The 17,249-nt window shown below is 41.5% G+C and overlaps 1 long non-coding RNA gene across 2 annotated transcripts in view; it reads right to left on the minus strand.

Moving 5' to 3' along the window:
• The window catches only part of LOC138420786 (uncharacterized), a 291,089-nt gene that overhangs the window by 62,545 nt on the left and 211,295 nt on the right, over positions 1 to 17,249 (minus strand). The window contains exon 4 of one of the 2 annotated variants that reach the window (XR_011249314.1): positions 14,220 to 14,282. The exons of the other annotated variant lie outside the window; for it this stretch is intronic. This is a non-coding gene — a long non-coding RNA (uncharacterized lncRNA). The remainder of the gene's footprint in view (positions 1 to 14,219; positions 14,283 to 17,249) is intronic. 2 annotated transcript variants of the gene reach the window in all.

Below are 17,249 nucleotides of genomic sequence, written 5' to 3' on the forward strand. Positions count from 1 at the left end.
AAAGAATAAAGAGAAATACTTGAAAGACATATTAAAGGTAAAGAACAAGTTTCAGAGAATATGTGTGATACTATATATATATATATATATATATATATATATGAACAACTCCCAACTCAGTTTCTTATTACACACAGGCTTACCTAAAGGTAAGGAATGAGCTAACTTCTATGAAGCATGAATAAACAATGGAAATAGTAGCTATGACTCCTGCTATAGATGGTTTCCTTGGAGGTGGAGCTGTGTTTTAATCTTTACATCTCTAGCACCTGGCACATCAGAGGGGCTGACGGATTGAGTGAAAGAAAACTACTCAATGAGTGATGCTTTCAGGAATTAACTGTTGAGTCAGGCAAGAAGAGCCCTAATGTGAGTCACCAACAGTCTCATGTCTTGTTTGGATTTTTTTTTTTTTTTTTAATGTGGGAAGGCAGCCTACTCCTTTGGGAAGAAATTGGACTGAGAGTCACAAAGCCTAGATTCCAGAGTCATGTTTCTTAAAGTGTGGTCTCAGGACCACCAGCTGCCAAATCACCCAACAGGCTTATTAATCATACAGATTTCTGGGTCCCACCCTTGATCTGAATCAGATTCTCTGAGACTGTGATTCAGGAATCTCTATTGTAACAATTTCCTTTTTACGTGTAGATAAAACAATAATGAAGTCTGAGAATAACTGCTTCAGATCATATCACGCCTTCCTTTTTGACTTTGGGCAAACCACTAACCTTTCCAGGATTCAGCTCCTTCTGTACAGTGCAGAGGTTGCATGGCAAAGTCTCCTTGAAGTTGGAGAATTCTATGACCACGAGTGGTCCAGTTCCCTGCCTTGAGGCAGTCCTGTCCATCAGCCATATAAGATGGACTGTTCAGACCTGGTGTGAGCTGCCTTTGGGTACCCAGGCTGTCATATGGATACTTTCAAGATTCAGAAGTTGCTTATATTATTCGTTCTTGTACCTTATATTCTTTAATTACTAAAACAAACTGGCAAGGACAGTCTCTCAGCATTGGTTCTTAATGATCAAAATTTACAATTTCTGAATTTTAATATATTTGTGTTAGAAACTGTAATATATTAACATAACGCAATTACTGTAAGAATTAATATAACAAACACATATAAAGACACACACATGAGAAAGGGAACGTGGTATAAAGACCCTGGAACAGATGCTAAAGACAACGTTCGGAAATATTACTGAAGAGAGCCAAGAGACTATCTCTCTAGCCCTGGGTATAGATGGGAGGAGAGGAATGTGTCCAGTCATTTTCATGGAAATTGAAAGCCAAGAGCACAGATGGCTGAGCTGAAGAGGGACCCTCTAGCGTGTTCTGTGGGTAACAGGCCAAGATATGGCAAGTGATAGTATCCTCCAAGAAACCCCAAAGGTCTGTAGAAGACAAAATCCAAGATCAAATTAACCCCTCCTCAGTCTTCAGATAGAGAAGAGCTTCTCCGAGTCATCAAGAAATGGCTCTAAGTCTTAAAAAGGACATTCTGAAAGACAGTTTTGCCGAAGGCAATGTTGGAAGTCAGTGAATCTGGATGTAAGCTTTCTGCCTACGTGCATCCTAAGTCGCTTCAGTCATGTCTGACTCTTTGTGACCCCAGGGACTGTAGCCCACCAGGCTCCTCTGTCCATGGGATTCTCCAGGCAAGAATACTGGAGTGGGTTGCCATGCCCTCCTCCAGGGGATCTTCCTGACCCAGGGATCAAGCCTGTGTCTCTTAGGTCTCCTGCACTGGCAGGTGGGTTCATTACACTACTGCCACCTAGGAAACCTGTCTGTGTTCTCTGCCCTCTTTATGAGGGGTATTGTCTTAGTTACTCAGAGCCCCAGAGGCCTTGCCTGTAAAATGGGGTTAATAAGATTTATTCCATAAAGTTATTGGGAGAATTGAATGAAATAATACATGTAAAGTGCCTACCCCTGTGTCCAAGGCACATTAAGCGTGAGGTCAGTGTTTAAAAGAAACCACTTTTCTTCAAGTGACAGTACAGAGGCCAACTGTTCTTTGAGCCTCTCTTGCCTTCCTCATAGGTGCCTGATAGCATGTTGACTATTCTTTACTACTAGCGCCACCTGGGAAGCCCAAACACCAAATAAATACGCACTAAATGAACACAAGATCTAACGTTCCCAGCCATCGTAACAGAAACAGACTTAAAATTTTGTTTAAATAGTTGACAGTGTATGGATAGGAGAGATGGCTTAATGTGAAAATTCTCTGGAAATCTTAGGTCAGAGTTAAGTCACCTGGAAATGAGCTGCTGCTGCTGCTGCTGCTAAGTCGCTTCAATCATGTCCCACTCTTTGCGACCCCATGGACTGCAGCCTACCAGGCTCCTCCGTCCATGGGATTCTCCAGGCAAGAGTACTGGAGTGGGTTGCCATTGCCTTCTCCAGGAAATGAGCTAGTCTCCAATAATTTAGACTGCTGGAGTTAGACATTTTTCACATTTCTATTTTTTTTAATTCACATTCTATCACCTTGAATATATCAAGCTCCTTCCTGAAAACATTTCTCAGGGAGAAAGTTAAAATTCCTGAGTTCAAAGCTCCCATCTTTAGACCCCAAAAGGGGAAGGAGAAGAAACCCTTAGATTTGGTTGCTTTCTTCCCATCCCCATCCATTTCTCCTCATCTTTACTTTTCTTCTCATTCACCCTTAATTTCATTTTCAGATATGAGTCAGACACTTGTCTTCTGGCCTGCACCTTTCAAGAAGCAAGTTTCACACTTTGCATTGCCATGTGCCCAACCCTGGCATAGCATCGAGCACACAGAAGTAGAAAAAATATCTGTTATGCAAATTACATACTGGCTAAAGGTATCAGGGAGATCTGAAACAGGGAGAAAAATTCATTGCTTTACCTCTTTGAGATATCCTAGCCATTTCTACTGAACTCCATCATTTGCTATTACTAGGCATATATAATCCTATATATTTCATGTCTTTATTTGTTCACTACCCCGTGAGCTGTGAGAGTCTTAAGATCAGAATAATGTTCTCCTCTTCTGCATCCTCCCCCAAACAGCCACTTCAAGGCTCTGCTCTCAGTGGCTGGTGATTCATCAACTATGGCTGCCTGACTCAGAACCAACATAATCAGTACAACCCACTCTGGACCTTCCAAGGAAGTAGGGACCATGTCTCACTCATGCTGACATAGAGCCCAGTGCCTGACACATCAAAGACTCTCAATAAATATTGACTGAGGAAGGCAGAGAGGGAGTAAGAATGAATGATACTGAAAAGGAAAAAAACCCAAATGATTCAGTGAAGCCAAACATGCAGCAAAATAAACTAACCTGTCTATTCATTCTATCTTACATTCATTCAACAAACATTTACTGAACGTCTGGTTTGTGCTAGCCATGTACTTGGCACCAGTGACTTGCACATGAATTATATTTAAGTGGGAAAACAGGTCTAGATGGAATGTCCACTCTAGAGGTGAAGACGAATGGCATACCAGGGGTTGCATGTGCATTTGTGTTGCCAATGGGCACGGAGAGGTGCAGAGGCGGCGTGAAGGAAGTGGAGGTGATCAGGGAGAGGCCAGGAAACAGGAGACCAAAGACCAGACAACAAAATTCATCTTCCCCTGAAACAAGGAACTTCATGTAAAGACAAATGGGTTCTGGGCATTAGGCACTCTTTAAACTGATGGTTTAGGATGATGGCAAACCCTGGTATAGCAAACAGACATCTTCATATACAGTAATGGGGACATGCTTCCAGCTAAGAAGCTCAACATTCCCATTTGACTGATTCATTTGACAGACTCAAATGCCTGAGCTCAAGTGTGGGCTGACCTCCTTGACCTTGGCACTAGCACATGAGCTGTTTTGGGATGTTTTAACAAGTACTGGGAAGTGGTAAGCTTTTGTTTCTCCTGATTTTCACAGAGATATCTATTAACTTACACCTGGCATTCAGGGTGCTATTCTGCACCAAGAAGTCGAACTGAGTGGAAGAAGAGTGTCAGGGAGAGAGGATGAGGAGGAAGGAATTTGAGAAATTAGCAGGGTGGGAGCATAGGCACTTCAACATTTAATGAAGCTACTTGAATAAGGAACCCAGAAATGGGTAATAATATTGAGTTAGAGTAAATTCAAACTCAAGTGCAATGACTCCAAACATCAACACGGGTAAGAGGAAAACCAAAGTGCTCTGGTATGTGGTCACACAGTCTGACACTATCAAGCCATTCCCCTTCTACTTAATCACCTCCCATGACCATCTTGGCCTGCCTAACATTGGAAGTGCAGTCATAGACCCTGATCTCCGTATCTGTGAGATGGAACCTTTGCTGTTATATGAATAGGAAGGAGACTTACACTCACATAGGTGGGTAAACAAATGAGTGTAGCTCTGTGTGGGTCTGCATAGAGAAGGAACTCAAGGAAGTAAAATGGTAAATCTCCAAGTTGAATGCTCTTTATCACCAAACAAGTCTTTGCACTCAGTTTCCTGGGATTTTCTATCTGTTCTAAGGAGTTCCACGGAGAAAAGCAGAGGTTTGACAGCCAAGGTTTCTTTTCTTTCCTTTTTCTTCTTTTTTTAAATTTTGGCTGTGCTGGGGCTTCACTGCGGCTTTCGGGCTTAGTTCTCCCTCAGTATGTGGGATCTTAGCTTCCCAACCAAGGATGGAACCCTCCTTCCCTGTACTGGCAGGGCAGATTCTCAACTATTGGACCACTAGGGAAGTCCAAACAGCTAAGGGTTTCAAATCCTGTCTCACCACTTAGGTGGCAGCTCTGAATAAGTTAGTCCCTCATACTCATTTTTCTTCATCTGAAACTCATTGAGTTGACGAGTACGTACAATTCCTTAGCTCTTATAGGTGCCCAATAAATGCTGATTACTTTTTCTCATTCCCTAATTGAAATATAAGGCAAGGACCAATGCCTTGTTTGCTTAGATGTTTTGTAAGACACACACACATGCAGACAACACATGGCCTGTATGCTCAGCTGTGTCTGACTCTTTGCAACCTCATGGACTGCAGTCCACCAGGCTCCTCTGTCCATGAAATTTTCCAGGCAAGAATACTGGAGCAGACTGCCATTCTTCCTCAGGGGCTCTTTCTGACCCAGGGATCAAACACACATCTCTGCATTTTCTGCACTGGCAGGAGGCAGATTCTTTACCACTGCACCACCTGGTAAGTCCTTGACGAGGATTAAAGAGCAGCATCAGTGGTGAAATGGGAAAACACACTTGAGATACGGTACTGAGTATCAAAGGCAAAGACAGGGCTTAGGGTATCAATAAAAGAAAGAAGAAAGAAAGACATGGTTCACTTGAGGGATAATTTCTTTCTATTTCATTACTTTCTACTCTCTTGACCTCCCAGTTTCTATGCTTCTCCCACCACTGGCTTCTGGATGCCAATGCCACAGATGTTAAGTATGGCTTATGAGAAAACTGGAGACTGGAGGGAGCTCTTCTGGCCACGTGGCCACCTTTCCCCAAACTTCCCAGGTGAGTCTGCCCCCTGGGACGGGATGCTCCAGAGACTTGCTGCTGAATGTGCTGCTGTGCTTACATGGTATGAGCCCTAAGTCAGGCAGGCCAGTGCCATTCTGATGCTACTGGTTAGTTCTCTTGTGAAAGGTAAGATTGCCAGAAAGAGGAAAGGGGACACACCCACATGACTGCAGAAAGCTCCTTCTGAATGGGTGTAACAGCAAAACTCACTGTTAACACACTAAATGGCAACTCACACTCACTCACCAGCCTCACACCCATCTCTAAAATTTCTATCCGTCATAGAAAAGAGGTGCAGAAGACACTTTCTTTTAATGGTTTATCAGTCAGCTGGGCTACAGAAATAAATGTCCATAAAGATATTATACGGAAACTACTGCATTCTCCTTACTCAGTTAAGTTCAGCCATTCAGTCATGGACTGCAGCACGCCAGGCCTCCCTGTCCATCACCAACTCCCGGAGCTTGCTCAAACTCATTTCCATCGAGTTGGTGATGCCATCCAGCCATTTTATTCTCTGTCGTCCCCCTCTCCTCCTGCCTTCAATCTTTCCCAGCATTAGGGTCTTTTCCAATGAGTCAGTTCTTCACATCAGGTGGCCAAAGTATTGGAGATTCAGCATCAGTCCTTCCAATGCATATTCAGGACTGAAATCCTTTAGGATGGACTGGTTTGATCTCTTTGCAGTCCAAGGGACTCTCAAGAGTCTTCTCCAATAACACAGTTCAAAAGCATCAATTCTTTGATGCTCAGTTTTCATGATACAACTCTCACATTCATACATGACTACTGGAAAAACCATAGCTTTGACTAGAAGGACCTTTGCTGGCAAAGTAATATCTCTGCTTTTTAATATGCTGTCTAGGTTGGTCATAGCTTTTCTTCCAAGGAGCAAGTAAGTGTCTTTTAATTTCATGGCTGTAGGCACCATCCACAGTAATTTTGGAGTCCAGGAAAATTAAGTCTGTCATTGTTTCCACTGTTCCCCCATCTATTTTCCATGACGTGATGGGACCAGATGGCATGATCTTAGTTTTTTGAATGTTGAGTTTTAAGCCAACTTTCACTCTTCTCTTTCACTTTCATCTAGACGCTCTTAGTTCTTCTTCACCTTCTGCCATAAGGTGATGTCATCTGCATATCTGAGGTTATTGATATTTCTCCTGGCAATCTTGATTCCAGCTTGTATTTCATACAGCTGGCATTTCACATTATGTGCTCTACATATAACTTAAATAAGCAGGGTGACAACATAAGCATTGTCGTACACCTTTCCCAATTTGGAACCCGTCTCTTGTTCAATGTCCAGTTCTAACTGGTGTTTCTTGACCTGCATACAGATTTCTCAGGAGACAGATAAGGTGTTCTGGTATTCCCATCTCTTTAAGAATTTTCCAGTTAGTTGTGATCCACAGAGTCAAAGGTTTTAGCGTAGTCAGTGAAGCAGAAGTAGACGTTTTTCTGGAATTCTCTTGTTTTTCCTATGATCCAGCAGATGTTGGCAATTTGATCTCTGGTTCCTTTGCCTTTTCTACATCCAGCCTGAACATCTGGAAGTTCTTGGTTCATGTATTGTTAAAGCCTAGCTTGGAAAATTTTGAGCATTAATTTGCTAGTGTGTGAAATGTGTACAATTGTGCGGTAGTTTGAACATCCGTTGGCATTGCCTTTCTTTGGGATTGGAATGATATAAATATAAAATAAATAAGTTATACATATTATAATAGAAATATAATATGAATCCATCAAACAAATATTTATTAAGTAACTCCTGTGAACTAGGCAATGAGCTAGATCAACAAAAATGCATATATGCAGAAGGAATTTTTATACATTCTTGAGTAGTACTTATTGGTATAGCTGAGATACAGATCTCATGCATACAGAGTGAAGTCTGCTGTCTTCCAGGGCATCACATTTAGCTCTCATGATATTTACATAAACATAGTTTTTTCACTCTGTGCATTGCTCTTCAAAAACTCTTTTTGACCAGTATCAAAAAACTGTAATCTCTAGTATAAAAAAAAAGAAATAGGGTTCCCCAATTAGAACGATTTTACACTTGTTATAGAAATACCGATTTTTTTTAAAAAAAAAAAGAGATGCTGAGATTAGATATTGTTGGCTTCAGATCCCGAATAGGAAAGCAGCACCTGATACCAGGACGATACGTATGTATGCTAAGTCGCTTCAGTCTTGTCCAATTCTTAGTGACCCTATAGACCATAGCCCTCCAGGCTCCTCAGTCCATGGGACTCTCCAGGCAAGAACACTGGAGTGGGTTGCCGTGTCCTCCTCCAGGGGATCTTCCCCACCCAGGGATCGAACCCACATCTCTTATGGCTCCTGTATTGGCAGGCAGGTTCTCTACCACTAGCGCCACCTGGCATGGCAAGCGTCCTCAAATAGAATCATTTTCTCCATAATTCCCAAGGTGAGTCATGTTTGTGGGGGTCTTTGGAGACAAAGAATGGGAAGATGAGGGTGGATGAGGGAATGACTAGTGAAAGAACTAATGTTCTCATGTGTACATCTTTTGCTTTTTGTTTGTTAAGATTTTCTGTTTCATTCATTCAGCAAACATTGAGCAGTACTTACTATGTGCTAGGAGATGAAGTAAGTTATTGCACATGATGTAAGGAAAAATGTCCCCTGCTAAAATATACATCATATACCCCTTTTGAAGAACTGTTAAAATTCATAAAACATGATTTTTCTAAAGATACTAACAAATGTAAAATGGGATTCCAGGGGTCTAATACCTTTTTTTGCCCATGCTGCTGCTGCTAAGTCGCTTCAGTCATGTCCGACTCTGTGTGACCCCATAGACGGCAGCCCACCAGGCTCTCCCGTCCCTGGGATTCTCTAGGCTAGTTGCCATTTCCTTCTCCAATGCATGAAAGTGAAAGTGAAGTCGCTCAGTCGTGTCCGACTCTTAGCAACCCCATGGACTGCAGCCTACCAGGCTCCTCCATCCATGGGATTTTCCAGGCAAGAGTACTGGAGTGGGGTGCCATTGCCTTCTCCGTTTTGCCCATGAGAGGTGGATTAGAAGATTGGAATGTGACATCTCTTAAGAGTGGTGCGTAGATCCTGCTGATGCTTATCAGGACTGTGAAATGCAGCTAATGACTCAGCAATTAGACAAACACAGAAGATACCTTTTAAAATGCAGCAAGGTAGAAAACACATGGGATTGGGCACTACACCCCATGCTCTAGAGATATGAATTCCACTTGACCCTTAACCACTGCTGCTGCTGCTGCTGCTGCTACTACTGCTGCTAAGTTGCTTCAGTCGTGTCCGACTCTGTGCGACGCCATAGACAGCAGCCCAGCAGGCTCCCCCGTCCCTGTGATTCTCCAGCCAAGAACACTGGAGTGGGTTGCCATTTCCTTCTCCAATGCATGAAAGTGAAAAGTGAAAGTGAAGACACTCAGTCGTATCCAACTCTCAGCGACCCCATGGACTGCAGCCTAGCAGGCTCCTCCATCCATGGGATTTTCCAGGCAAGAATACTAGAATGGGTTGCCATTGCCTTCTTCATAACCACTGCTAGCCACTGTTGATTGAAAAGTAAACAAATGCCAGGTACAACACAAAATTTATATTGAATATATCCCTCCCTCAAGTCCCACAATAGCATAACAAGGGAGGTGATATTTTCCCCATTGAGTAAACAAGGATGTGAGGCACACAGAGGTGGAATTTCTCAGCATGCAGAGTCAGGAAATGTAGGGCCAGAGTCTAAGCCAAAATCGAGGCTATCTGACTCCAAAGTTTGCCTGATGTTTCTAACCTCTGATCAAGTTCCATCTAAAATCCAAAATTGGAAATTCAGTTAGAAGAAAACAAGAGGTGCTTCCCTCATCTACAATAGTGACCCTCACTACTTGCTAGATCTCCGACTTCTATGATAATTTTATGAACACTGCTCTCCCTAGAAAGAGATGTGTATGTTTACAATTGGTGTGCATATACACATTTTAGGAGGATTTCTAGAGTCCTTAAAACAAAGGCTAAGAACCTGTGACCTAAGAGTTGCAGGACCCAACAGGGACGTAGTGAGTGAAAATACACCCTTGGCCAAACCAACAAATCCTATAGTATCATATAAGCAATTCCTTACAAACATAGAATTCACCCCGAATAATAGTTAACCATGACACAGACCTCATGTGATAAGATATTCACAAAGAACACAGATTAGCTGATTCTTGCTGGTCTTTTGAGTAGGAGTGAGTCAGAGGAGTGTCTAAGGGAGCAGGAAAGAATGTTGCTAGAATGACTGTCAACCATACAGTTGGACTGAGCCCCTGGTCATGACCTTGAGGCTCAAGGAATTGGCTCAGGCAGTTCTGAACTGAGTAGCCATTTCACAGACAGCCCACAGCCCGGCAGGACACCACTCTCTAACTCTGCCATCATGACACTGCCATCTGCAGCCAGCGAGCTGAGATGTCTCAAGACCAAATTTATCACACCCGAGATTCCATCCTTACATAAGAATCACCTGTCGCTGGTGCATAAATTTTAGCACCTAGCTGAGCCAAGGGTAATCAAGATTTAAAAGAAAGAGGCCTGAATAAATATCAAGCAGATTTCCTCTCTGTGGGGCTGAGTTTTGAAAAATCTCTGTGCCCTCATATGCCCTCAAAGGAGACTGCCATTTTTCTACTTTCAGTCTGCCTTACTACTGTTGAGGGAAGGATGCTCTAAGAGCCATAGGCAATCTGTCTTCTTGGAGGTTCTGCTCAAGCTATGACCTCGGTTTGTTCCAACTTATGTCTGTCTTCACAAGTTTCAGCTTGCTCTCATCATCAGCTAAATTAACCATAAAGCAGAGTCTTGACTTGCATTATCGAAGCCTGAGAGTAACCCGTACTAGCCCAGAGCTAGGCATCACTGTTTCCAAGGGTACGGACTTAAGAAGAAATGCAGGAGCGGCCCTTAAATTTATATAGCGCTTTGGGTAATCTAGAAAATTCCTTCAGCTTCAGACCTTGAAGGGGAGGTTCAAGTGTGTTGTCTGAAAGCTAACAAAATGCCACTGGAAAGTGACAGAAGGAAGTGGAGTGATGTAGGAGTATCGGCATTGGAATAACAATGAATGGTAAGGCAGGGCACAAGGAGCAGGGGAGACTCCTGGACTTACAAGGGGCCCAGGGACCTCCCTGGTGATCCAGTGGTTGAGAATCCACCTTCCAATGCAGGGGACTCAGGTTCAATCCCTGGTCAGGGAACTAAGATTCCACACACCATGTTCCATATTCCACATGCCACATTCTATAAGCCCTCACTGGGCAACTACTGAGCCTACACACTCTGGAGCCTGTTCTCCACAACAGGAGAAGCCCCTGCAAGCTGCAACTAGAGAAAGCCCGCACGCTGAAACAAAGACCCAGCATAGCCAAAATAAAAATTAAAATAAAAAATTTAAAGGGCCAAGAAAATTCCCTACAGCTCGATTTGGTGAAATTAGGAAAAATTAAATTAGGATTAACAAATATTTGGGAAGGTTTGAATCTGTGACCCGGGGGGCAAATTTTCCCTCCTCTTGGTTTCCATTTGTAAAATGTAGGAATAGGATGAAGGCTTCTTCCTGCGCAAGCATGTCGTGATGGAAGGTAGAAGAAAAGGCCTTTGAAGCCAACAGAATTACTCCTCTGTCCAGGGAAATATAAACAACAATAACTCCATCAGCCTTCAGCTCTGCTTTTGAATGAGTTCTTTGCTTCTGAGAGGCAAAGTAGTTCATTCCTTGGGGAAAAGTTGAATGTGGAATGGCAGACCATGCCCTTTTCACTCCAGTTTCATTATGTTATTTTGAATTAATGTTATTAATACACAGAACACTCAATATAAGTTAACAAGATTTTACTAAGCATCTGACATGTACCCAGGACTGCCATAGGCCCTCTGGGGTAGATAAAGAAAAACTTTGTGACATGTTCAGGGTCTTCAAGTATCTTAACATTTTCATAGAGGTTTATATGTTCCATTTTATTTATTTGCTTGTTCACTTTTTTATGGCCATGCCACATGGCATGAGGGACCTTCGCTCCCCAACCAGGGATGGAACCTGTGCCCTGTACAGTGGAAGCACAGTCTTAACCACTGGACCACCAGGGAATTCCTTACATGTTCCACTTAAAAGCCAAGCAGAAAACAAGCCATTATGTTTTAAAAGTCTAACTTCTAAGATACATATTACTTTTTTCTCTTAAAGTAAGCAATTGAGTTTGACTGAACTTGTTTTTATGCTTTTACTAATATATAATATTGTATTATTTATGTTGCTATTCATGTCTACAAGAAGCCTCACTAATAGATCTTACATTGGCTTAAATTCTGGTTGGATGCCTCCAGGTCAAACACAAATAAAAGTGTTTGAATTACCAAGCAAATGCATACTTGTACATTTTGAAGTTCCATTCAAAGAAATCTAAATGAATCATTTGCATCATTCAGGGAAACTACTCTAATTCCTGAGTGTGCACTTTGCTTAATATTTTTGCACATCTTTTGAACACTGATGCTGCCTCAGTTAATGGACTATCATCCTTTGTTGTCTTATTTCTTTTTTGGATAGCAAATAGATGGTCAGTTATGTCATCTTCCCCAGACTCTCTTGTTTTCCTTTGAAGACAAATCACTAATCCATTTATTGTAAATGGTAATCCTCTCAACAATATGCCTTGGGTGCAAAACAGAACTTTTCAGGCGGTAAAAATGTTTCAAAGGAGGTCTTTCCAATGCAAATTATTTTTGTCATGACTTGAAAGTAATTGTCCTAACTGTTCTGCATGAATATGCCTTTGTATACTTTCAATTACATATATTTAAACATGTAAGAATGATGTAAAATGGCATATCCGTTAGTGGAACTTGCCAGTCACATTATATATTTCTAAGCAGTTTGTTAAAAAAAAATGTACCAAGAATTAAAGTATATTCTTACTTAAGAAATGATACACTGTATTTCCAATTTTTTTTCTTCCAACAACCCCTAGCACTATTTTGGGAACTTAGGTGTTAAGAACTGGGTTGCCTGTACTCCTTCGTCCATGAAATGATAAAGCACATTTATGCCCACTGCCCTTATTGTGAGCCCCCTAAGATGTTCAGGGTGACCAACCATCCCAGTCTCCTTGGGGCTGAGGAAGTTCGTGAGATGTGGCGCTTGCCATGGGAAGGTCCCAGCAAGTGGGAAACTGGTGGATCATCCTGTGGATGTTATAACCCCTCTTCAAATTGCAGAAATTGAGGCACAGAGAAGCAGAGTGCTCTGTCCAGTTTGCCCAGCAAACCGGAAGCAGACGAGGGACTCGGTCTATATTCCAACAAGAGAACATTCACCACTAGGCAAATCCTGCTACTTCCTCTACCCCTTACCTCCGCCTGGAACTGTAGGAAAACCAGTGTCATCTTTCATCTTTCTTGTGTGCTACCATTCCAAAAGTGCTAGGGTGAAATAGTGGGTACTAGCAAATAGGGTCTTTTGTCAAAATCCCATATTATTTGGGAGAAATAATAATAGCTTTGTGTTTTAAAGAGAATGCCAGAGAGACTGAGAAATTATGATGATCTTAAGAAGAGGGGAGGAAATATTAGTATAATATCTAATTATATTATATAGTAGTGTGTATCCCACCAACTATCTCTTGAGATCCCCAGCTATCTCCAGTCCTGATTGGGTCATATGTGTAATTTCATGAAACAAATCAACTTTAAGGACTCTTAGGAAAAAAATGACCAGGTAGTCAGTTTTTGAATTGTAACACTGTAATAGCGAATACTGAATGAGGGCTGACTCTGTGCTAGGTGCGATGCTTAGAGCTTTACATGAATTCAATCAATCCAGCCTCACAATAATCCCAAGAAGGAGCAACTAATATTCCCACTTTACAGATAAGAAAAATGAGGCTGAGAAAGGTCAGGTGATTCATCCAATATCACACAGCTGATAAAGGTTTGAGCTTGTATTTAAACCTAGGCAGTGTGACCCTGGAACAAGTGCTTTTAGCATCCACTATATCACTTTTAATAAAAGCATTAAACAGCACAGCTCCCAATGTCCAGTCAATAAGACAGCTCTTTGTTAGGATAGACCTAAAACTAGCTGGACCACATAGTCCTCAGATATACAGTGAGTACACTGGTCTAAAAACATGAGGCTTTCTGGTCATAGTTATTAAAGGATCTGAAGGAAGAGATTTAATCTATTGATTAATTCCACAGTAAGATAAATTGTCCTGCCAAGCTCCTGCTATTTATTCAGGACCTCTATTTCTCTTTCTGGAAATGTAAATAATATGTCCTGGGCTTCTATGAGAAATGACTGGGTAAAACAATGGGCAAGCACTATGCAAACTGTAAAGTGCTTTGTACAATTCTCCCATATGTTAAGGAGCTTCCAAAATAGCAATTTCTTCCAATGCCCTTGCAAAGCAAATGAGACACAGCTGCTAGAAGGCACTGCAAAGAGACAGAAATCCAGCTCTTTAAAACTTTCAAGGGGGGAAACACACACCATAAAATTACCCTGAAGATAAATTTTACAAGAAGCTCAGAAGTGTCATCAAGTTTTTCCGTGGTTAATTCTAAAAGAGTGCCAACGTCGCAAAGATCAAGCAAGCAGTTCTTCCATAGAAACCTGGGGAAAACGCTGTTTAATGGCACTTGCATAATAGTTAGAAATATAAATTGCACTCACATGATGAGCAGAAGTGAGGAAGCCAAGTTAACGGGCTCTTCTGAGTCTTTTCCAAAGACAAGTCTGTAGGGGAAATAAAGGGAAGACTTGTTCTAAACCAAACAAAAGGAGGAATTCAAAAAAAGAAAAAAGGAAAGTTAGAAGGATGGGGTGTTGGTAGAATGCTGTGAAGCGTTGAGAATAACATAGCACTTGCCAAGGGGCACCAACAATTAAACAATTTTGTTGAAAAAACTCTAATAAAATCGGCATTCCCTATAATCTCACAACAAGATGGTACTACTAAAGAAAATGTCCAACAATACATTTGGGGGGCTATGATTTGATGGAAGGTGCTTGTGGGTGGGGAGAATTCAGGGATGAGTCATAGACTCCTAAAATGAAGTGGACTAAAGCTGGAGAAAACTGGGTTGAGTCTCTGCCCTTTTCCCTTTTTTTTTTCCTTCTCTCGAGGGATTTTAGCCCTTCTGCAATCAGCCAAAAGGAACAAGTGAGCTGGCCACTAGGCAATGAGAAATTGTCAAAAAAGTGAAATCAAGTTTCATTTGTAATATAAAATATATACACACTATATAAACAAGTCTTGAGATGGGGAGGAGGAAAGACTTTAGCAGGATCCTCTGGACCTGTGAGACTCATTCCTGCTGAATCCTGTCTCCATTATAAAATGATGTACCAAGATAGAAGGGTACCTAGGTTATCCAATTTGGAGGCTAAACAGAATTTTAAATTCTTTGAGGAAAAAGAAAATCATGATTCCTCTTAGTAATTCATTTCTATCTTTGCATACCCTCTTAGCCACTAACTTCTATGCAAAAACTAGTTTAAGTTTCTCTAACGTGATCTTTGTGGACAAGGACAAGTGATTTAGTTTTGCCCACTGAAAAATAAGCATCCTGCATATATTTTCATGTAGGTATTCTCATACTAAACTCCGAATGAAAACCCAGAAGTTTTCCTGTCCCTTCTCAAATGAGAGCTTCTCATCCCCCACCAAGTTATAGAAAGGAAAACAAAACAAAAACATTTTGATGTCCTGGTATCATTTTTCCTATTTCAGGTGCCCCAGTATAGACTGAGTAGAGAGTTTATAACTTCAAATCTTAAGAATAAACAAAAAAAAAATTAGAAGGTTTAATACCTAGAGATTTGACATTTCTTTACTAACATCCCCCCTACCCCACAAAATGTTGGTGTTGATTACTTTTTTGTTTTGGATTAAACTCTGGTGGCTCAGATGGTAAAGAATATGCCTGTAATGTAGGAGACCCAGGTTGGATTCCTGAGTCAGGAAGATCCCCTGGAGAAGGATATGGAAACCCAATCCAGTATTCTTGCCTGGAGAATTCCATGGACAGAGGAACCTGGTGGGCTACAGTCCACAGCATCACAAAGAGCTGGTCACAGCTGAGTGACTAACACTTTCACTTTTCACTCAGGTGTAAAATATTGTATTTCACATATTCATTATTGAATGAATTTACTGAATTTACATAATATTCATGAACATAATTTTTTAAGTTACTCTGCCAGCAAAACTATTCCTCCTTCCTTAACAAATAGAGCTGCTCAATGTTAATCAACAATTACCATGAAGAATTCTTTGTTTTAAAACCAAGATACCACCATTTGGTTCCTCTTGAACAAAGGAATTTATTGTTCTACCAGATTTTCTTTTGTTCTGAATAGAAAAAATTTTAAACTTAGTTGGATATTCTTTAGGGGTTTCTCATTCTTTCAATTTCAGTATTCCTCTCGGAAGAGAAAGGGAATGTTCTCTTTTTCATCAACCAGACCGATACTAGTTTGAGTATGAAATGCAGCCATGTCCAAGCTTTCAGGAATGGGAGGAGCTTTTTCCCTCAGGGGACAGAAGGTGAGATTTTCCTTTTGTCTTTAACCGTTTAATAATTTTAATTTCCCTGATGGCTCAGTTGGTAAAGCATCCAGCTGCAATGCAGGAGACCCTGGTTCGATTCCTGTGTCAGGAAGATCTGCTGGAGAAGGGATAGGCTACCTACTCTAGTATTCTGGCCTGGAGAATTCCATGGACTGTATAGTCCATGGGGTGGCAAAGAGTCAGACATGACTGAGCAATTAAAAAGAAATTAATAACAGAGCATAAACCACTCCTTTTTTTTTTTTTTGACCATACCTATGCTTGCAGAACTTCTTGGATAGTGGATAGAACTTGGGCCCCCCTGGGAAGCACCGAATTTTAACCCTGGACCACCAAGGGAAGTACTTTTTTAAGAATCATTTTTACATACATGTTTGGAAGTGTGTATGCTTCCAACTGAATACCATGAGATAGCAAAGCAAGCTGCCTCCTTGATTCTGATCTAGCTAGCAATAGGCACCTGGATTTCAGTTGGGTTTAGATGAACTGTGCAATAACTTATATAGTAAGACTGGGAACTTAGGAATCAAACCACACTGTGATTTTGGTGGATTTTGCTCTTTTGTGAGCAGCTTAGTAGGTGGGGTCAGTCTTTCAATTTACTTAAAATTTTACAGGGAGTTTTCCTGTGATAGCACTGAGTCATTTCTCCTCAATTCGTTCATCCTCACAGTTGGGTAATATACCTTATGGTACAGGTCTATCATAAGGACCAAATAAAAAGTATACGTTAGATGCTGCCGATAGTGCCTGTGGGCTTCCCTGGGGGCTCAAATGGTAAAGAATCCGTCCACAATGAGGTAGACCCAGGTTCAATCCCTGGGTCAAAAGATACCCTGGAGAAGGGCATGGCAACCCACTGCAGTATTCTTGCCTGAAGAATTCCCATGGCAGAGGAGCCTGGCAGGCTGTAGCCCAGGAGACCGCAAAGAGTTGCACACAACTGAGCAACTAAGCACACACAGCGCCTGGGACATAAGAGCTAAAGGGTTGTTTCTTGATCACTTGACCCCTATATGGTTCCATTGCTAAACATTTGTTCTTAATAATGTTAGGCTACAATAATATTTTGTCATCCTCTTCCTGACCTCCCCCTGGAAAAAGAAGAAAAGCCACAGCTAATTAAGAAC

Source organism: Ovis canadensis, chromosome 15, assembly GCF_042477335.2.
Source record: "Ovis canadensis isolate MfBH-ARS-UI-01 breed Bighorn chromosome 15, ARS-UI_OviCan_v2, whole genome shotgun sequence".
Lineage (NCBI taxonomy): Eukaryota > Metazoa > Chordata > Mammalia > Artiodactyla > Bovidae > Ovis > Ovis canadensis.